At 37.9% G+C, this 22,722-nt stretch overlaps 1 long non-coding RNA gene across 1 annotated transcript; it reads left to right on the top strand.

Moving 5' to 3' along the window:
- Positions 1-902: 902 nt before the first annotated feature.
- On the top strand, positions 903-8,893 carry LOC116478436 (uncharacterized). Its single transcript, XR_004250771.2, has 5 exons — positions 903-954; positions 1,327-1,648; positions 2,797-3,449; positions 4,992-5,149; positions 8,519-8,893. It is a non-coding gene; the product is annotated as an uncharacterized LOC116478436 (long non-coding RNA).
- Positions 8,894-22,722: the final 13,829 nt, after the last annotated feature.

Genomic DNA, 22,722 nt, shown 5'->3' with positions numbered 1-22,722 from the left:
ATCACACGGGATTTGCCATCTTAACTGCATGAGTGTGTAATGCCATAAGTGACCCTGTGGCAAAAAGACAAGCGCAGAGTGGGAAGGACTCAGGCTGGGCCCTGATCATACTACATCCAGGTGTGATAATGAATTAAGTTAATCCGTGAGTATTTTCTTAACCATAGACTGGAAAACTCTTATTCCCAAGAAGTTGTTTTGACTTTTAAGCAGGAAATCCTGTAAAAGGTAGACTATTATAAACTCTCCTAAAGCAAAATATTTGCTTTGTGTAAATAGCCTTCTCAAGATAATAAATTATTAAGGAACCTCAAAATAAAATAATGTATGAAGCTCTGAATCCCTAACCAAAAAGATTTCCAAAGATTTACCTTCAGAAATACTCCATCTCTAAGGAGAAATACTGAAAACATACCAACTGCCCTAAGTTCCAAAATCATAAGCAACAATTAAGAGCAATAATTAAAATGGAGAGTCCTGTGTTCAGGAGTTGCAAAGACCTGGGTACTAATTCTTTTCTCCCAGGCAAGTTACTTAACCTCCCAGACTTTAGATGTTCACCTGCAAAACAGGAATAACAGCACCTGCTCTGCCAGCTTGCACAGCAGTTGTGAGGATCAAATGCAGAGGCAGCAATAAAAGGGCAGTACTTCTGAGACAATCCAGGTATACAAGGTACAATGAGGTCTGGCCCAAGGGCTGACCTCAGACTGTGCCTTACACTCTGTGTCTTACCGCATCATTTCTGGAAGGTTATTTCAGAAGGTGGTAATTACAGAGAGTAAATTAGGGCTAAAGCAGGATGAGAACTTGCTTGGATGTTCTGTTGAGGAAAGAGAGGTGGAAGGAGCAAAGGGCTCAGCACCCAAAACTCTGGGAATCACTCAACTTTAGAGAAAGAAAGCAAACAGCACTCTTAAAATGAGGTAAGTGGAAGACAAAGGGACAAATGAGGTAGGCACCGTGTCCTAGAACCTCTGGTTGGAGTGGGTTGAAGAGGGATCTGATAAGACTAATGATTTTGTTGTCATCTTAAGAGAGTATCTAAGTAGAAAACTAGTCTGTAAAAATAGATACCAGAAACCAGTTGTGCCTGTCACTGGGTGGTGGGACCATTGGTGGGGATGTGTGATTTTTATTCTTTTTGTTTATCTATATTTTCTATTATGAGAATTCCATGATGAGAATGTATTATTTCCATAATGAAAATGCTACTTCTGCAAAAAGTAAAAAAAAAAAAATAGATTTTAAATTATATGTAAAAAAAAAACTAGATTTTTTTTTTTTTTTTTTTTTTTTTTAGTTACTGGGCGCTTTATTTTACAGGTAACTTCTATGAAGATGGAGGTTGCTTCTGGCTCATCAGCCATTGTTGATGGTAACCAGTCCTACAATTCTCATTAGGTGGTTCTGTTACCCCACTATTTCCTTGGGGTCTGTTGTGCTAAGGACAGGATTGGTTGGGTAAAGGGGTGTGGCACAAATAACCCTCAGGAATACAGGCCACAGAGCTAATGAAGGGCCCCAAGGAAAGAAAGACCTGCCCATCAGCGATGAATTCTCTCCCCTAGTGCCACAGACCTGAGGGCACGTGACCCAGGAATGTGCATCCAAAGATAGTACTACCTTCAGAGAACTCTACTTATAGGTAAGTAACTCTCCTTTATAGGAGGTATCTTTGTGTGGCAGACTGTTTATGCGAGCAATTTGAATTGAACTTTAAATGAAAAAGGCATATCTCTGTAAGTGGTAATAATTTTAGTCATCTCACTGTGGCTAGGGGTTGTGGAATTCATTAGCACAGATTAACATATAAAGTGGGTGAGATATCTAATAGCAAACGGAGAGGTTTAGGGGCCTTAATTCATCACTGAATGAACAGCGTGTACAGTATTAGGGACTATGAAATTTTTAATTTACACAAAGTGTCCAAGAATATAGGGAATAAATTTAAACCCAAAACAGATAATGGAGCTATGCCCTACCTGGCTGGCAAGTTGAATTGTTTTTACACTGAGTGAAGAAAGCTAATTATCCCAAGCACAAGGAGACTGCTAAAAATAATAAGATTATAAGGAATAATTTGCTGATATAATTACAACAAAATTGGGTACACACAATCGTCAGATACATGTATTGCTTGACCTGGGTGAGAAAGTGAAATAAATCCTTCTTCTATAGCCTTCGTAAATTTGTTTTTATCATCTCCAAGTGGTGTTTGCACAGGCAGCACAATTTGCATGTGTAATGTGGCTGTACAAATTGACAACAAGTAAATTATTCAAGGAAATAGGCTGGTCGCGGGTCTGAACTATCTCGCAAAGCCTATTCATTTTGAAGAATCACTGAGACGTGAAGCTCATACATCAACCGTTTTCTGACAATCCTCAGACTTATTGTCTCCTAAAATGTCATTATGGCTATTATTTATGAAGCTAATTCATTTATTAATATATATTTAACTGTGACTTGTCATGCACCTTAGCAGACATTCTGTGCACTGCATATTTTTGAATAGATGAAAGGCTTTTGCATGCTTTAATGATTACTGTAAGCTGCTATAGATTTATAGAATGCAGCTTTATTATCTACTTGCATTAATACCTTTTTATAAGTTTTTTTCTTAAGGCCATCAAATATAAATGGCAAATGACATATTCAAAAGATTGTGTGGAATAAGATTTTCCTAGAGTTTGTTGAATTTTAGAACAGAGTGGGTTATCTGTCAGTTAAGGCCTAATTCACCTAAAAAGATAGGTATATACCAATTATGTTGAATTTTCCTGCAAAATATAGGCTGTGGTTTTTCAAGAAAAAGAAAAAGATTCATGATTCACTGAGCTCTTTCCTTGTGAGAAGAAAGGCCACTCTTTTATGTGCTGAAGTTGGACAACAGTTCCCAAGGAAGCTGAATTCTAGCTGTTTATTGTTATTGAGTTTTGCACTATGCCCTTTATGTTGTCATTAATCAATAAATATGTGTGGAACAAATGATTAACTAGATGAATGATCTCCAGGTTTTCTGGTAATGCCATGAGTAAAATCAGTAGAATCAAACATCTACCTAGAATACTATTTTATATAGTTTTGCTTTCTGCTTTAGCACTTATAACCTCTAGAGAATGTTCTGTAACTCCCACTGTGATTTAAAAATAAGCCATATGTGTATGTAATCAAAATACGCAACACATGTTATTTTTACAGTCTGCATAATAATATATCAATACTAGACATGTATTGCTACTTCTTGTTATCACTGGATAAATTCTGCTCACTAAATGTGACCTTGACTACTGTGTGTGTGTGTGTGTGTGTGTTTGTGTGTGTGAGAATGTGAGTGTGTGAGTATGTATGTGTCTGTGTGTGTGAGTGTTTATGTATTGGGAGGCAGGGAGAAGAAACTGAAGAATAAAAAGGAAGGACGATACAGTTGCCTCAGCTATTCTGCTGTGAGTATGTTTCATGCTAACCATTCAAATATTCACTATATTTCTAACTTAACATTTCTGCATTTTTGTAGGTGCAAATGTAAAGCTTTTAAAGTACCAACCAAGCAGAAGGGCAGCACAGGCAAACCTAACACTCCTGCCATTTAACTATGGATTTGAAATTTGTGACAAACCAGATGCTTCATTTTAAAGATAAAAATTGTACAAAGATGAAAAATGTCATTATATACCTGAATATTATGTTGAATATATTAGTTTTAATAAGATCATGAAATCACCAAAACTTTGAGATAATTAAGATGTGTTGCTAAAATGTTGCTTAATCTATGAAGATAGAAAGTAGAATTAGCTGGGTGTGGTGGCGTGCACCTGTAGTCCCAGCTACTAGGGAGGCTGAGGCAGGAGGATAGCTTGAACCCAGGAAGCGGAGGTTGCAGTGAGCTGAGATCCCACCACTGCACTCCATCCTGGGCAACAGTGCAAGACTGTCTCAAAAAAAATATGTAGATTAATGGTTGCTTAGGGCTGATGGGAAGTGACAGCTAATGGGCATAGGAGTTCTTTTGGGGGGTGACAAAAATGTTTTAAAATTAGATGGTTGTGATGATTACACAACCCTGTGAATAGACTAAAAACCACTGAATTGTGCTCATTAAATGTGTGAACTATAATGGTATGCCAATTATATCTCAATATGGCTGTTTAAAAAGTACTGCTTGAGCTATGCCAAAATTAGTTTAGTATATATAACCAATGCCATATACTATGAATAGTAGCATAAGAAATAATTTAAGAAACTAGCTTATGAATGAAACCAAATTTAAGTATAAGATAAATGATCTATCCACAAAAGCATAGGAAGGAGGGCTGCTTTCCAGAAATTCAATCTTCAACAAGAATGGTATTCATGTTGCATGATCTGATGAGAGAGACAAAATTCTTATGTCTCAAACACTGATATAAGCTACCAAATGTAGTCAGGCAAAATCTTAAGTAAATGTACAGGAAGATACAATTTTTCCTTTAGAATTATTGAATAACAACAATAAAGCATCAAGAATCTATTTTTTAAAGTAATTTTCTTACATTAAGTTGTCTCTCAAAATGTCATATTAGATATGGAAAGCAAACCACACACGTACATACAAAATGTCTTTTTAACTGCATCCCCCTGGCAGGGAAGGCTGATGACATTTTTATTAGTAATATTAATCACATGCTTAAAGGGAAGACGTCTCACTTTTTCAAGGACCATAATATTTACCTATTTACACCTTTTAAAATTTCAATAAGTCTAACTTAGAACCCTTAACCCCCATAACCTTCAAAAAACAAGTAAAATGAAAATTAATAAATGTTCCTTAGTGTGCTATGAATCATTAATTGTACAGACTGAACAGCTGTAGCCTAATAAGAAACATGCCTTCAGCAGAAATGTGAAAGTCACCTGATGCTTATGATTTAATGATAAAAATGTGTAGTCAATTTGCAATGAAGTTAAGACATACAACCCTGGAATATTTTAACTACAAATTCTTGCAGATACCTGAGGAACTTTGAAAGGTGAACGACCCGAAGTACTGAAATGTTCTCAGCATGAATTAAGTAATTCATCTGTAAAGTGGTCTGAAGATAGAGGCAATAGAATTTCCAGTAATAACAAATGATCAGAGATGGATTTGGCCTGACACTCCAAGAAGGTACAGGTGTTGCATTAATCTAGCAACAAAATAATTGTATCAGTAATTTTTTAGAGAAGAGATATTATAATATTAGAAGTAAAGACATGTTAATAGCATCATTAATCATAAACCTCACGTAAATTTTTAAAATCAGCTCTAGGTTTAGCAATAAAAGTCCTAAGTATAATTCATTCATTCAAATAAATAAATACTTATGTAATTCTTACTATGAATGAAGGCTGGCGTAGACAATCTGGCGCTAAAGTGGGCAGATTCCAGGGGATATAAAGATGAATTAAACACAGTCTTGTCTTTGAAGAACTTAAAATGAGAGGAGTGTGATGTTTTTACCAAAATTTCACCATTATTGTTTGAGTCATTTCCATTGAGCAGTGTTTTACCTTTATAATCAGAACCAATAGTGTTGATTTCTTTAAAAAGGGATTTAAGTGCCATTGAGTGAGATGCAAAGTTTTATAAGAGTTCAGAAGAGAAATCCCTATCAAAGAAAATTTTTGAGGAAGAGTGCGCGTGTGAGCTGGGCATGGAAAGATGGCCAGCTTAATGACAGACTGAGTGGGGGAAGGCAATCGAGGTGGAAGGTATCATATCAGCTAAAGCTGGAACATGAAATTAATGGAAAACAATGCAGTATGGCTGCAGGTTAGGGTGCATATAGAGCAGAAAAAGCTAGCATGTAATATTAGGGCTCAATCATAGGAGGCCTACACTATCACACTCAGGAATTCATATTCGGTTTGCCAGGTCATGTATGTAAGGTACTTAGCAAACAGTGCCATAGGCATCAAGATATACGAGCCATTATCATTAGTGTTCAATGTCTCGTAAGAAGATGGAGCAGAGCAAAGGCTATAGATAATCCTGGGCAGCCAGTTCAGTGTCCTTTCGTCTATCCCATAGGTAGGCTCTAGATGAGTGCACCCCAGCAAGTAGGTCTGTACTGGGGTGTGACTCACTTTCAAATTGTCCCTGACTCACCATCTCCCCCAGCACTCATCATATTCCTCAGCGGCAAGCGTTGACACTCTGAAAGTTCCTTCAGTGCAAAGACTATATCCTCTTCTATATCTTTGCTTCCATGGCCTTAGTACATATTAGGTGTTCAAGAAATGCTTGTTGAACCAGTTCCGCATTAGGTATGAATACTCCCAGACAAATAAATATGTTGATACTCTGACCAATGTGTCAGAACGGATGGCCTATTCATTTAGTAATTGAGTTTGTCACCACTGGACATACTAATGATAGCTAGTTTCTGGATCTGCCAGGTTCCCAAATGAGCCATTGTCCAGAGAGGCCCTTGCTTGCAATCCTCTGGATATTGACATCCTCTCGGTTCTCCTCCTTTACCCCTAAACTACCACACCTACCTCCATAGGGATATTGAGGGTGAAATGAGGGTTTTCACATGGCTTGCATTGTGTCTGATGCATACTAAAATTCACTAAGCATGCTCGTTCCCCTAAGCAGAATTTCTGACTTGTCCACCCATTGGCTACGGCATGATAGACCATTTAGTGTACTGTTTTGGAGACGAAAGAAGTAAGAGAAGGCTCCTTCACAATTTTCATCTGAATGTCTCCATTAGACAGACAGAGCCACCCTTATGGACATTGACATACTCTTCCCTTTTCTGCAATGGTACACAACTCCTTGTGGCTGAGCTCAGTTCTTGAAAGTTCAGAATTACAAAGTTCAGAGCTGCAGTATAGGTCAAGTTCCTCTTCCCACTGAGATCTAAGGGATTGAAGTTCATAGTGAAGAACTAAAGGAGGGATTGAGGCCCAGAGTGGTCCAGTGACTTGCCTCTGCTGAGCACTGTTATGAAGTGGGAGAGAAGAAGAGTGTTCAGTTTTAATCAGAATCTTTGCCATCATGGAGACAGTGAAGCCAAGTGGATAAGAGCAGGGGCCAAACTGACACACAAATCCCAGCCCCCCACCTATTTTTACAAATAAAGTTTTACCAGAACAGGGTCATGCCCATTAATTTATGCATCATCTATGGCTGCATTTGCACTACAGCAGCAGCAGAGATGAGTGGGTGCAACAGAGATCATAAATCCTACAAGGCCTGAAATGTTTGCTATCTGGCCTTTTGCAAAAAATGTGCACTGACCTTCTGTTAAGAATAATGGCTTTGTTAAGCAGAACTGAGTTTAAATCCTAGTTCCAACTTGGGTGAGTTAACCTCTTTACACCTTAGTTTTTCGTCTGTAAAGTGGGAGTAATAAGAGCATCTACTTTGAGGGATTATCATGAGGATTAAATACCCCAAAGTACCTAGCACAATGCTTGGACCATAGTAAACTTATTGAATGTGAGCAATGACAATGATGATGGTATACATATATGTAAAATTTGTCATACTGAGGACACTATACTTCCAAAGGGCTTTAACAATGTGTTTTAAAATGTACCTGGAATTTGTTTTAATCAAGTATGCTGAGATATGCGGACACAAGAATAACTGTCATGAAGGAGGAAGTTATATTCAAAGATGTCTAGAAACAGGAGGCAGGGTACACCATACAGGCCACGTGGAAGAAGCACCAAGATCGGGCCGAAGGCAGAGGGAGTGAGGGGGAAACGTGGGCAGGAGCCTTTATTGAAGTTTCTGCGAGAAAGACAAGCAGGGTAGGCAGTTAAGATGGACTAGTTTGGATAATTTCCACAGGTTCTCAGGTATAGGAACTACCCCAAGTCTCCTGATACCTGGCCCTAGGGTAAGTGGGACAGGGGGATAGTGTCCCTGAGAGGAGGAGCTTGATAAAGGAGATGGTTGAGGGATGGGCTCTGGATTGGTTGGTTTGTATATGAAAGGTTCACTCCTGGGGAGGTGTTTACTATCTCCAGGTATTGACTACCTCTGGAAGGGGCAGGCTCTCCATGACCAGCAAGACTCCAAAATGTCAAAGCATGAGAAAATAAGAAAATAATTAACATGAAATGGCTTGTTGAAGGCCTATAATAGATACACCCATACATACATATATACATGTAATACATGAAAAAGATGTATGTATTACTGCAAGTAAAATACATACACATACACATATATATTACATATAACATATATGAAACATACACGTATTAAGGCAAGTAGAATACACACACACACACACACACACACACAAATAATCTGTGCCCCCACAAAAAATACTTTCTCAGTTTCTAGGAACAATACTACCAGAGTGATGAAACTACTCTACCTGATTGTATGATCCTTGCACTATAAGTAAAATAGGGGTCACATGGGAGTGGAGAGTAGGTTGAATTTAGGAATACATCTACTGTGGTTTTTCCTTTGCCCTCTATCCCTTTAGGATTCCTCTTTAGCTCCTTCCATTTTTTTTCCCCCATCCAGCGGTGAAATTGAGTCACTGCAGCAGCTGAGGCAGAGAGCGTTTCCTTCAGGATTCACGGCCTATTTCTCAGTTCTGGGAAAACCACTATAACAACTCAACAGAGTGGAGAGAGATAAAGATGTTGGGAATGACTGATTTCAAACAATCAAAACTGCTTTGGGGATGAGGATGAAGTTGGGACATTACTGCCTTGTATACCACATACTATAATATTTATTATGTCTATTGTTTATTGTATGTGTCCTTCTTTAGAATTTTAACTCCCCAAGGGCAAAGATCCCTGACTGTTTTGTTTATCAATGTATCCAAAAGGCCTAAAACAGAGCCTTGTACCTTATACACACTCTGCAAATATTTGCTGAATTGAATAAAAGGCTGCCAATCTATAAACTATGCTGCTTTCAAATAAAACTAAGACAAGGACATTGATAGCATATCCTCATCCCCGTCTGGCCCCTTGGATTTGATTTGAGCCTCTGTGATTAGAATGATGAAGTCTGTTGGGGCTGTTTTCAGGAGAGGCTGTGAGACTCTGGGCACCAGAAGAGCTGCCCTGGGACACAGAGAGGAAAAAGTAATAAATAATGGAGAAGAAAAAAAAAAAAAACATGAGAAACAAACAAACTCTAACTAGAAATGAAATAAGCTATGGCTTCTGTAATCCTCCTGCACATAACAACTATGGGTTTTGGACAAAATACAAAAAGCAGCTATCCAGAGGCACTGAAGAGAAGCCAAGCAGGCAGACAATGGAGGAGAATCTGCACATGGAAGAGGGAGATGACAGTGGGAAAGTTCCCATTATTACAGCTCTTTGCCGGAAAGCCAATCCCAATCCATGCCAAATAAAGGTTACTAAAACATGAATAGAAAATCTGTAGTCTTACTGGCATGAAGAGCCAGGAGACAGGGTTCATGGTGATTATAGCAACCAGAAAGTGAGGGGGGGGAATCTTGGAAAAATGAGAGCCAAAGAGGGGGAAGTAACATGTTCTATGTATAAACTCTACACAAGTCATTGGCTGACTCACGAACCATGTGTGCAAATAGCCCAGCTAAGGCTAGAAGAACCAAACAGCGATTTCTGTTGCTGTGCACTGGAGACAGTTTACAGTTTGAAGTAGTTAAATTAGCTGACTGCTTAAAACAAATCGTCACTCTTCAGAGGAATATAACAGAACCCAGAGGCTCTGCAACGTATCATTCACAGTTTTCTGGATAATATCTAAAATACTAGGCATATGAAGAAAAAAAGAAAATGTAAGCCAGAAACAATCAATGCAGACTGACACTCAGATAAATAATTAGCAGACAGAAATTTTAAATCAGCTATTTTAACTATGCTCATGAATGTAAAGGAAAATAGGTTTGTAAAGAATTAACAAATACAAAATCTCAGAGAACTAGAAACTATTAAAATGATCAAATAAAAATTCTAAGACCAAAAACTATAATACAATATTTGAAATAAATGTTGCCATATGGGCCTGACAGTAAATGGAAATGACTGAAGAAAAACTAAGAATTTGAAGACAGATCAAGATAATTAATTCTATCTAAAGAATATAGAGGAAAAAATACTGGGAAAAATGAGCAGAGCTTCAGGGACTTGTGGGACAATACTGAAAGATCTAGCATACATATAATTAAGTTTCAGAAAGAAAAGAGACAGAGAATGGAATAGAAAAAATATTGAGGAAGATGTAATATACATGATAAATGTATATTAGCAGAAGTGAGTCTTTTAAAATGTAATTTTAGATTTCAGATATATATGTGGTAGAAATAAAAAATTCAAAAAAATATAATTGACATAGAAGATAATAACAAGGATATCTAAATTGTGTGAAAAATATTCTGGAGATCAAACAAATAGCAAACGTACAAAAAGATCAAATCACACCAGAGTAACACTTTTCAGAACTGAAAAAAAGTAATATCATAAACCAAGAAATATCCTTAGTCACTTATAACTGAGACATGAGAGTTTTCAACGTTTTTTTTTTTTTTGAGATGGAGTCTCGCTCTGTCACCCAGGCTGGAATGCGGTGGCAGGATCTCAGCTCACTGCAAGCTCCGCCTCCTGGGTTCATGCCATTCTCCTGCCTCAGCCTCCCAAGTAGCTGGGACTACAGGTGCCCACCACAACGCCTGGCTAAATTTTTGTATTTTTAGTAGAGATGGGGTTTCACCGTATTAGCCAGGATGGTCTTGATCTCCTGACTTCATGATCCGCCCGCCTCAGCCTCCCAAAGTGCTGGGATTACAGGCATGAGCCACCGCACCTGGCCCACTATATTGAGTTTTATCATTATCTTAACTTTTTAATGTAAGTGCATTTATTGTTAAACAATATGTAGTTTAAGTTTCGATGGTTTTGAACTCGAAATAATACTCTATGTTTTCTTCTAAAACTTTTTGAGTTCAACATTATATTTTCTGATATTCATCTAGGCTGATGCACATAGCTGCTGTTCATTTATTTTATGAACAATGTTTTATGAACATATTGCAATTTATTTTTTTAATTCTCCCTTCCACAAATATTTGGGTTGTTAAATTTTTTGGTATTACCAAAAATGCTGCTACAAACTATCTCATACATGAATTCAGAAATGCATGTTTAAGGGTTTCTCTAAAATAGTGTCAAAGCATGGTCCTGTACCGGCAGCCTGATTATCACTTGTGATCTTCTCGGCAATACAAATACTTTAATTGGACTCTACCACAGACCTGCTGAATCAGGAACTCTGTGGGTAGGGGCAACAATCTGTATTTTATAAGCCCCCTGGAGATTCTGATGCACTGCCAAGTTTGAGAGCTTGCTACTCTAGAAGTGGAATTACCGTGTCACAGGAGGGTGCATGCATCTTGATTCTGTAATATTAATGGCTGTCCAAAGTGATTGTATCAACTTATACTCCCAGTCATCATTATATGAGTGTCTACTGTTTTACATTCTTACCAGCACTTCATATTCTCAGAACTTTTATTTTTTGGCCAATCCAGTTGGCACAGAATGGTATTTACAGTGTCTTATTTTAGTCTTTCTTGATTCCTTTCTTTTTTTTTTGAGACGGAGTCTTGCTCTGTCGCCCAGGCTGGAGTGCAGTGGTACGATCTCGGCTCAGTGCAAGCTCCACCTCCCGGGTTCACACCATTCTCCTGTCTCAGCCTCCCGAGTAGCTGGGACTACAGGCGCCCACCACCATGCCCAGCTAATTTTTTGTATTTTTAGTAGAGATGGGGTTTCACCGTGTTAGCCAGGATAGTCTTGATCTCCTGACTTCATGATCCGCCCGCCTCGGCCTCCCAAAGTGCTAGGATTACAGGCGTGAGCCACCGTGCCCGGCCCCTTGATTCTAATGAGATTGATCACCTTTCTGTTTGTTAGTCATCCATATTTTTTCCATGACATATCTGTTCCTGTCTTTTGTCTATTTTTCTATTGGATTGTCTTTTTTCTGACTGAGTTCTTTATTCATCCTTGTCAGTTAGATGTTTTGAGAACACCGTCTCCTAGTCTCTGGTTTTCTGTTTTTGTTTTTTAGTTTTAAATGGTGTTTTTTGATCAACGAAAGTCTTTAATTTTAATGTGTCATATTGATTATTTTTCTGTGTGGTTTGTGATTTTTTCATCTGACTTAAGCAATCCTTTCTTACCATAAGGTAATAAAGATGTTCTACTTTATTTTATTCTAAAAGTCTTAACATTTTCCTCTCATATTTAGATCTTGAATCGACATTGACTTTATTATGTACAGTGTAAAATATGAATATGTTTTTTTCCATATGGATAAATGATTGTCCCAGTTACAGTGAATACATAGATTTTAGGAAAGAGAACCAACACCTTTATAGTACCGAGTCTCCCTGTTCCTATTCATGATTGTGCAATTTGTCCATTTATTTAGGTCATTTTAAATGTATTTCAATAAGATTTAATAATCTTTGGTAAATTTACTCCTAGATATCTTATATTTTTAGTTGCCTTATAAATAGTACCTTTTAAAAATAAGTTTATATTTTCCAAGTGTTTGTTTCTGGAGTTAAAAAAAAAAAAATTTTTGTGTGATGGTCTTCTAGCCACCAACCTTACTTAACGTCAAAATGGTAAAAACCAGACCACATTTATCGTATTCTGCTATAGCAATCATTACAAGATCCTGGACTAACATCTCTGGAACACTTAGGAAAATAGTGGGAAACCTTGGGATACCCCACTTAGGGAAGCTGTCATTCACACATAAATGCAAAAGAAAGGAGACTCACAAATCCATAAAGTCTCAGATTGTCTTTTTCACAGCTTACTCAAGGCCACATACCAAAATATTAGGAAATGAATTAGAATTTTTAAATAATGGAGATGTTACTGCTAAGATGAATCTGAGGTAACCCCTTGTCAAAACGGAAGTAAGTAAACAAGAGCTCAAACTAGAAGGCCGCTGCTGCTGTCTGGTTTAAGTGACTTAAAAAATAGTAGTACACAAAACAGAAAAATATCCTGGGATCAAATGGGGGTGAGGAGGACATTCAGAACTTTAGATTCAAGAAATGAAGGATGGAAAAAGTGGAACCAGCATGAAAAATCTCTTGTTTTCCACCCAGAAAAGCAACAAGCCTATAATTTTTACCAGATACATTTAAAATAAAATGTGAAATGCTATTCTATGTGATGGTTTGAGTGAAAAACATACATGTCTACACTCCAAATTGCTTTAAAACATCAAAGGAGACAATACTGCACATGTGCTAAAAGGTATATAAAGGACAACAAAGTATTAAAATGGGAAAATAACTATACATAACGATTATAATGAATACAGTTATATAAATTCCCCATCGGCTCCTATCGAATAAAAAACTTTAATAATATTTTACTTACCAGAATTTTTTCAACCAAAGCACTACAAACATGATTAAAAATAGAATGATGGTTATTCCATATACAAAAAGCCTAATGAAGAGAAGAGAGTCGTATTTGGGAAAAAGCTTCTGAAGATTTTTGCTTTGTATGACAGGATACAGAAAGATATGTTTAATGTCGACTACAAAAAAGTTTCTAAATCTCATTTATTTTGTTTGTTTAGCAAATACTTATATAGTGCTTACCGTGTGCCAGCTATTATTCTAAGTGCTTTACAAAGAGAAACTCATTCTATTAGTCCGGATCCTGGCAGGAAACAGATGGCATGCTCAAATTGGATAAATTGAAGCGAATTGAATACAAGGAATATTTACAAAGGTGTGAGTGGGATTTAGAAAATGCAATAAGGGATTGTGCAATACCCTGGCTCACAGCAGCAGGGAGCCTGTACCACCCCCGGGCCTGCCTGAAGGGCCTGGGAGAGGGAGTGGTTGGAGGTACCTAGAGAGAGCCTCTTCCTAGAGGCTGCTTGGCAGGAGCACTGGGTGGCAGACAACCCATGGCAACCTGACAGGCAGGGAACAAGGGGAATAATCACCCTGACCTCACTGTCCTCCTGCCCCTGGCTCTCCTGCCCATACTCTCATTAGCCAAACCCAACAGAAAGCCGGAGAGCAGAGAGCTCATTGATGCCTCTTGTACAGGTTGGCCTCCCAGGGTACAGAAGCAGGTTGGAGAAAGGTTGGAAGTGGAACTAAAGCAGCAAAGAGAAGATACTCCACATACTTACAATAACCCTATTTAGTAGGTACTGTTGTTGCATGCATTTTATAGAAACTGACGCACAGAGAGGCATCAGTTGCCCAAGAACTTGCCCAAGATCACAGAGCTCGTAAGTGATGGATCCAGGATTTTAACCCAGGCATTTAGCTATCTCTCTTACAATATTATCATGCGGGAAACCTATGTAATCACCCTCTATATTTAAAAACATTTCTTAATGCTGCCTGATATACTGAAATTTAAATGGATAAAAAAAGACCATTTTAAGAGTCATTTCTGACTTCTTTCTACCACCTGTTTAAGGGCTGGGAGGCGTTTTTATGTTATTGGAGGCACTTAACTACCAAGATTTCCATTATGATTCAGAGATCATTTTGAAAATTGAGCAATTTTCATGATAGGCATACTTCCCAGCAGCTTCGTAGTAGAGTTGGGAGGATTATAGTAGAGCTGGGGAAACACAGGAGGTGAAAATGTGGTTTCATTGGGAAGTGTTCAGTTGTGAATGTGTGTGGTGGTTTTATTAAATTTGTACACTTGAAGTCTTTTAATTTTCCAATAGAACTGTAGGAATCTGGCACTTCCTAACAATCAGGGCACAAATCCTTTCTAGTTTTTTTTTTAGTAAGTATTTTCCAATATTAAAACTAAGCCATGAGTTCAGTATAAAATGAGTGTGATACGGCAAATAAACTGTAAAGCATATTTCTAGAGAGAAAGATATATTTTCTTGCTGATTTCTATTATTAGGTTAGTATCCTTTGAATAAACTACTTACTAGAAGCTTCAGAATTGGGAATAAGTACAAGGCTAGAATGGTTGCCAAGTCCAATATTGTTTTCCTGGACACTTTTGAATTTTAAGAGCTTTTTTTTTTTCCAGAACTTTTCCGCTTTACATCTACCCTTCCCTGTTGTACTCCTGCCCTTGTTTCTGCTTGTCGGCCATACACTTGGTGCCCCAGGCATGTGTTTCCCCTCCCTCTTCCCCAGAGAATGCATTTCATACCTTTGTGCCTTTTCATTTGCTCTTCCCTTGGCCTTCCATGCCCCTCTCTTATACTTGGTCACTCCTGTTCTTCATTTAGGAATCTAAAGACTGTCTTGTGAGAATGCTTCCCCATATCCCCTAGAGAGAGCCTATCACTCCCTTCCATGAGCGTCTAGGGTTTTGTGTACATACCTTGTTTGCAGCCCTCTACCATATTGTATGAACCTTATTTGCTGGCATATTTATTTATTACACTGAACTGTGACTTCTTGGAGGCCAAGATCCTAGTCTACTGAAGAGTTTTACAAAAGTCGTTGGATAAACAACTATTCCTGAACCAACTAAAAATAGTTGTAAAATTCTTGGCCATCATACAGGGACCAGAAACCCCTTCGAAGTCTGTTTATGTTTTTCTGTCTGCCACCTGCAGGAAGAGATTCAGAAAATAGCCCATGAGCATGAAACATCATATCTATCCTGATTTGCATTTTACTAAGATTAGGGTCAGTGAGTTAAATATAAGTTTGGTGTAATTCTTCAGTAGGTAGATCAAAAATTCCAGAATTCCCAAATTATTAGTAGCTTCCTTAGCTATTTTTATAATGATGCTTTCAGTAAATTCACTTCATTGTAAGTATACTAAAAATTAGATATATACTCAAAACAGTAAATGATTATTTCCAATAGCAGTCTTCTGAACAAGTATTAAAACCAGAATACAAGTTAGGTTCATATTATCACAAATGGGGAAGAAATTTTGGTTTAAAAAAAATACTCTTCAGTCCCCTGAATGACATTATAATTACTCTTCAGTCCCCTGAATGACATAACGAGCACAATATCTTTGTGTTTAATTTAGGTATAAGGGCTGGTCTTTTTAAAAGAGTGAGCGAGCCTCTCTCTGGATCTCCTTTTGGGTCTCAGGTGCCTCCCTCAGTAGGTGTCATTTCAAACTGCTCCATCATGAGTGTTCCAGTTTCCATCTACCTGGTCTACCTGCCCACTCACCCAGTTTTCCCAGGCGCTCACTACCCACACGGCTTACTTTCAATTCCATTTATGGTGAACCACTAATTTTCTTTTATCGCTTCCACCACTGGCTCCTGACCATCCCTCCCTCTACTTAGGAGCGGGATAGAGTAACTCCAAGGCCGTGCATAGTTTAGTTTCTATAGGTGGCGCTGGGGCTGGGGAGGCAAGAACAAAGTAGCAGCTGTTTCCATGACCCATTTCTCCCCAAGTGCTAATAGTAAACTCTCGGTGGTGTTGTAGAACCTTATTCTACTTGAGATTTAGTTTAGGGAAGATCATTCACTAAGATAGCCTCTTCAGTTCTCTTTCTCCACGGCCAGACATGTCCCCAGCATCATTTATCAATGAAGACACCACATGCAGAAGTGTATGATCAACCATGAAACAGTAGTAGAGGGAAAAACATTATCTTTACCTAAACTGCGAAAGAACAAGGAAATTTGTAGATGTTTTTGAAACTAGAAATCTGTGTGGTATAAAAAAAAGTATTCTGTCAAGAGACCTCAATATGTAATATGAGGACTTAAAACTCAGTAATATTTTTCTTGGTTTCTAGAACTACATTCCTGTTTACTGAGAGTTTGTGGCTTAAGAAGTGTTATCTGAATCTTCAAGTTGGCTAATGATTTGGAATCTTTTTCTAAGTTGTTAGTATGATTTTCCAGTATTTTTTCTCCCTTAATCTGCCATATGGCATATATTTATTCTTAACATTATTGTAAATTAAAATTAATTTTGTTTTAGGAATTTGAAAGAATTCTATAAAATCTCTTGAGGTAGTTGGAAATGTCCTGCAGTTGAAACAAACTAGGGTTGGGAGACACTAATCTAGATTAACGTTAATAAGCAACATGTTGGGATTAATCATGTGTTTTTGCACTTTCTGTCTTGAGACAGAGGGCCACAAGTTGTGGAGTTTGCAAATAATAGTTAATCCCAATGTACTGAAAATAACATTTCGTTCTTTAATGTATCTTGGAATGCAACCATGACTCATTTTCTTCTTTTGGTTTATAGCTCTTATTTGGATGTTAATAGTAAATGAATTATAGCTCACTATGAATTACAGCAGAAATCTACCTCATGGTTTATGCAAATGAACAGTCATAAGATTTTAACCAAGTAGTTTATGACAAATAATTTATAACAAGATCAGTTTTACCATTAAAGAAAAGCACAATAAATTGAAAAGGATAAGATGAATGAGAAGTGCTTGGCACTTTGCTTTCTTCTTAGCACATTGGCAATTCCTGTCATTAATAACACTTGGCTTTAATGTGGCAAATTTCATTTTGGATGTTTAAAGTACTTCAGAAACATTTGTTTGTTATTCTTCCCAGCATCCCAGGTCCATGGGTGCCCTACCTCAGAAGAACATTTGTTTTCTTTAGGAGTTAAAAGTAGGGTTAGAACCAAATAAAAGTCAACAAGCCTTTTAGAGGGGAAATAAGGATTACATGAAATTTCCAGTGGCTTCTTCTCTACTAGCTCATGGGGAAATATTTTTCCTGCAGCCTCGAGGTGAAGGAAGCAAAAGTGATCCCTTCCTTACAGCTTCGGAATGAGATGAATTATTCCACCCTATGTGAACCCACAAAATACTTCCATCCATGAGTCTAGGATGGGTCAGTAATGTAAACTGAGTTGGAAATTGTTGCTCCATGAGTCATATTCTCAAAGTGCTCCATTCTTTTGATTCCTCCAATTCTTCCTCATAGTTTTTTATTTATTTATTTATTTATTTTCCCCACTGCTGATAACTTGTGTTCTCTAAGCAGTAATTTTCTGTTGAGAAAACTATGAGACATCCATCACCTCTGTTTGGGTGAGAGCTTCTTGAGTGCTGGGATTTTACTTTTTCATCTCTATATAATCAAGATTAGCACAGAGCCTGGGATGGACAGTCCACACACACACACACACACACACACACACACACACACGTTTTTAACTGATTGACTAAATGGTAAATATCATCAGTAAGTCATAGAGAGATTTAGCCCCTGAAGCTCTATAAATGCCATTTAGCGTGCAAAATGCAGCAATACATCATAAAATCAGGGCAGACACACCTGCTTAGTACAATCGTTAACAATGGCATTGCTTATCATCTCCAACAGCCACCCCAGTTTTCTCTTACATCTATTTGAATCTTTGCAGGTTAGTGGTCCTTGTAATTTAAGCCACAGTCACAATAAGCACATCCTTTAGAGTCTTTAGTTTGGGTTCAGCAAACAAAGATTACTCATACTTTCTTAGTCTCCTTCAGTGGTCAACAGATCTAGCAATTTTGTGGCTTTTCAACAGCCTAGGCAGACACTGACAAAATGCTTTAGAAGGACCTAGTCTTATTTTTCCTCTTAGGGCTAGAGATGATCTTCTCGTTGTTAATAACAGCTTTTGAAAATTTCAGGAATGTTGAAGACAAAGAATATAGGTGGGAATGAAGGGAATTGTGGAGCTGATTCCACAATTTTGCAGGTGGATTAGATACTGAAGTTAGATGTTTTCAGACTATATTGTACTTCGTAGGCATCAAACCAGCCAAACAAAATAAAAAGAACCTGCCTCGCTCTTGCCTGTATAATGTATTCCTGTTTAGTTAACAGAAACATTGCTCCTCCAAATTTCCAGGTTAATCTTCAATTTTGTAATTACATTAGAAATTAGTATAAATTAACATAATTAATTGAGAATTAATTAACACACTTGAGAACTATTTATCCAGGAACTTTGAATATTATGGTATTCTATATAAATCAGCTTAAGATATTAACTGGACCTGTAGTATCACAAATTTTAGAAACCATTCACCTCAAATGTATGAAAGCTTTTTTAATTTCCTTTAGAAGAGACAAATTGTGAGAGGTTATTTCCAAGCATTATTTTGTCATTCTAAATCTATGTTTGTTTCCTAGATTACAAGATGACTAGTAGTGATTACAATTGCAGCTAAAAGTATTCACATTAAACATACCTAGAAATAGGCAGGGTGAGGTGGTCCACGTTTATAATTTTAGCACCTTGAAAGGCCACGGTGGGAGCCTGAGCTCAACTCACTTGAGCCCAGGAGTTTGAGACTGACCTGAGCAACATAGAGAGACCCCCATCTCTACAAATACTTTAAAAATTAACCCAGTGTGCACCAGCAGTCCCAGTTACTCGAGAGGCTGTGGCTGGAGGATCCCCTGAGCCCTGGAGGTCAAGACCATGGTGAGCTGCAATCACACCTCTGCACTCTAGCCTGGGTGACAGAATGAGACCTGGTCTCAAAAAAAAAAAAACATAGAAATAGCAAATATTGTCTTCATTATCTCAAAGAAATAAGGTTAAAGATGGCTCCTCTTTTCTCGGGCATATCTCTGTGTCATAATTTCATGTCTGGGGCATAACTCATATGTTTAGATTTAGGGTGGAAATAAGCATGCAGGATAAGAATCACATTAATGACAACCCAGTAGCTATTTGATCTTACTTATTCAGGCCCTCCATGCCCCCAAACAAATATAATTTACTTAGTCACTTTCATCACTTCAGCTATGAAAACTATAGTTTACTAATATGGTTCCTATGTAATATTTCAGCATACTGTAGAATTGCATTTGGCAAACTTGAAACCTAGACTAAGAATTTATTACCCTTTTTAGTTCACTTAAAAAAGTAGACGGGATATTGGAGGCGCTGAATACTCAGACTGATTTTTCTCTGGCTGGGAAAATGAGGAGGTCTGTAACTGACCTTTCCAAGAAAAATATGTTACCATCCTGGAGAATAATGTTGGAAACATAAACCATGCAGGGAGGATTATAGAGAAAAACAAAAATAAGACATAGCAGTGAAAGCCTTGCCATTCATCACAAAAGACCAGTCAGGTGAGCGAGGAGAATAAGCATGTCTGGGAAGTCTCAGTTAGGTGCTCCTCCTCCCCTCACCTACTTTTATGTAGAAGAAAATAAACTAGGAAGCATTGAAAGCCAGGCAAGTTGAAGCAAACAATGCAGGGATACTCAGACAAGATTCCTAGTTCCTCCAGATCCACACAAAGCCAGTCCAAAGAGCTGAAGGAAACCAGAGCTTTCAAACCAGTATGTCAACCAGAGTGGAGCAGTGAGAGGAAGAGTTAACGGAAAGATGTGGTTCAGGCTCATTACAGTTATTTATGATGAGGCCAATAACTTGGGTTTGGGACATGGGTTTGGATTCCAGTTCTACCATGCATTCACCATGTGATTTAATCTCCTTAAATTTGAGTTTCATCATCTGGTAAACGGGGATAATAATTGTATTTAAGTCTTTTTTTTTTTTTTTTTAAAGATAATCTCACTCTGTTGCCCAGGCTGGAGTGCAGAAGCATGATCTTGGCTCACTGCAACCTCCACCTCCCCGGTTCAAGTGATCTTCCCACTTCAGCCTCCCAAGTAGCTGGGATTACAGGCACGCACCACCACGCCCGGCTAATTTTTGTATTTTTAGTAGAGACAGGGCTTCACCATGCTGGCCAGACTGGTCTCAAACTCCTGGCTGCAAGTGATCCACCTGCCTCAGCCTCCCAAAGTGCTGGGATTACAGGGGTGAGCCACCGTGTCCGGCAAGTATTTAACTGTTAGAATTATTCTCAGAGTAAAAATAACAATAGCTGATGTTTACAGAACATTTATTGTGTGTCTGGCATTGTACTGATCAGGCATTTGTTATCTGTCTTAATACTATTTTTAGTCTCATTGTACACATGAGGAAACCAAGGTTTGGAAAGATTAAGTGTTTTGCCCCAAGTCACTCATCTAAGAGGTGGCAAGGCCTTGACTAAGTGAAAGAAATCCATATTGTGTACAATATGGTGGAATCATCACTAAATACTGAAGAAATGGCAGCTATTATGATTTCGCATGTATCTGTCTAGAGGTGCTGTGCCATCAGATAATATGGCAGAAGTAGAGAGAAGCACCAGCCTCCCATCAACCCTTGGAGTTGACCAGCTGGCAACTTTCAGTGGATAAGGTGACACTAGCATTTTGCATGGTGCCATAGAAAATCAGCCCATTTGCCTTCTTAGCCTCTATCTCGGGTTTCCATCTTCTGTTCTAATAAATGAAGCACTCAACTGGGATTGAGGAAAGTTACATTCTAGCCCCATAATTGCATGCACCTTGATTGTATCCCAGGCATACATCAGCCATGTGACATCTTAGGAGATTAACAATCAAGAGCATGTTGCTACCTGATTAATTCTCTCTCTCAGGGATTGGCATCACTAGAAACTGGAGAACCTGCACTCTGGGGCACCCAGGTGGGTGTAGGACAGGACAGATGTCATCTGGCTGTTCCCTCAAGACATTATTGAAACTACTACTGACACAAAGGGCAAAACCAAGGATATCAGTCTTACTTTGAAGTTATCTTCATTTCTTAATTAGATTGAGATTTGATAGAAACACCTGGTAAAACAAAGAGAGAGAGTTTTTATAAATTAAACTTTTTAAATTTCTATTTTTTTCTCATTCTGTCTCATGGTGCTGATAAACTTGTTTTAAACAAATAAATTATAGAATGCTACATTTCCCAGTATTATTTTTGCCATGATTTTTGCTTCAGTGGCTGACCCCAGAAATTAGCAAGGGAAAAATATTCCCATGAAGCTGGCTCATCTCAGATGTTGAACAAAATTACTGTAACCATTCTTTAGTTCATAGGTAAGTCTTCCATCGATGTCAAAGGAAATTCAAGATACCGAGAAGATGATATTTTCTTACAGAATCCAGCAAGACGATGTGTAAAGATTTTAGACGTCTAGCTCCTATCAAAGTTAACATGAGTTGTGCTGTTAAAATCCCCTCCTGACACTTTGCATTCTATCCTGGGAAGTCTGAAGAATTTGCGGAAGGGTCATCAAAACTTCAGCATCACTTTGATAAACTTGTCACCAGGTAAAATAAAATACATGTATGTTTGCTTCTTTTCTTCTGAAATCTAAAGTAATTATGACTATATAAAACCTTTTACCATAACTAATTAACTAGAAGCTCCTCATAAACTATGTGTCGACAGCACCGAATGTCTAATTATCTTTTTTCACTTTGGAATTGTGATGTTGAATAATGAAGAAAACATTACCTGATGAAGTCTTTTATTTTATGATGATATCTCAGGAGACAAAGGAGACACAAAGGCTTAAATGCCATCTTCAATTACATCTTGGCCTTGGCAATCTTTTAGCTGGTTTTGATTTGCATGGAAACCACGTTATATTTTTTAAATCGTGTAGAAAGATGGAAGGAAGGAAGGAAAGAAGGAAGGAAAGAAGGAAGGAAGGAAGGAAGGAAGGAAGGAAGGAAGGAAGGAAGGAAGGAGTTGTAAGATATTCTGTATAGCTGTTTCACTGCACTGTTAATTCTAGGCATGAGGAACCCTTTTTACATGAAGAAAGCCATGGCATAGCTGTTAACTACTATGTTAACTGCTAGCCTATTCTGCTGGACATTGTGGCTTGGGTTTTGCCAATTCCATAAAAATGTCTATTCTCTCCGTGCCTTA

The sequence above is a fragment of the Hylobates moloch genome, unplaced genomic scaffold, assembly GCF_009828535.3.
Source record: "Hylobates moloch isolate HMO894 unplaced genomic scaffold, HMol_V3 SCAFFOLD_3, whole genome shotgun sequence".
In the NCBI taxonomy this organism is placed as follows: Eukaryota; Metazoa; Chordata; class Mammalia; order Primates; family Hylobatidae; genus Hylobates; species Hylobates moloch.
The sequence above is the reverse complement of the archived record's forward strand: the minus strand, read 5'-3'. Positions and strand labels throughout refer to the sequence as shown.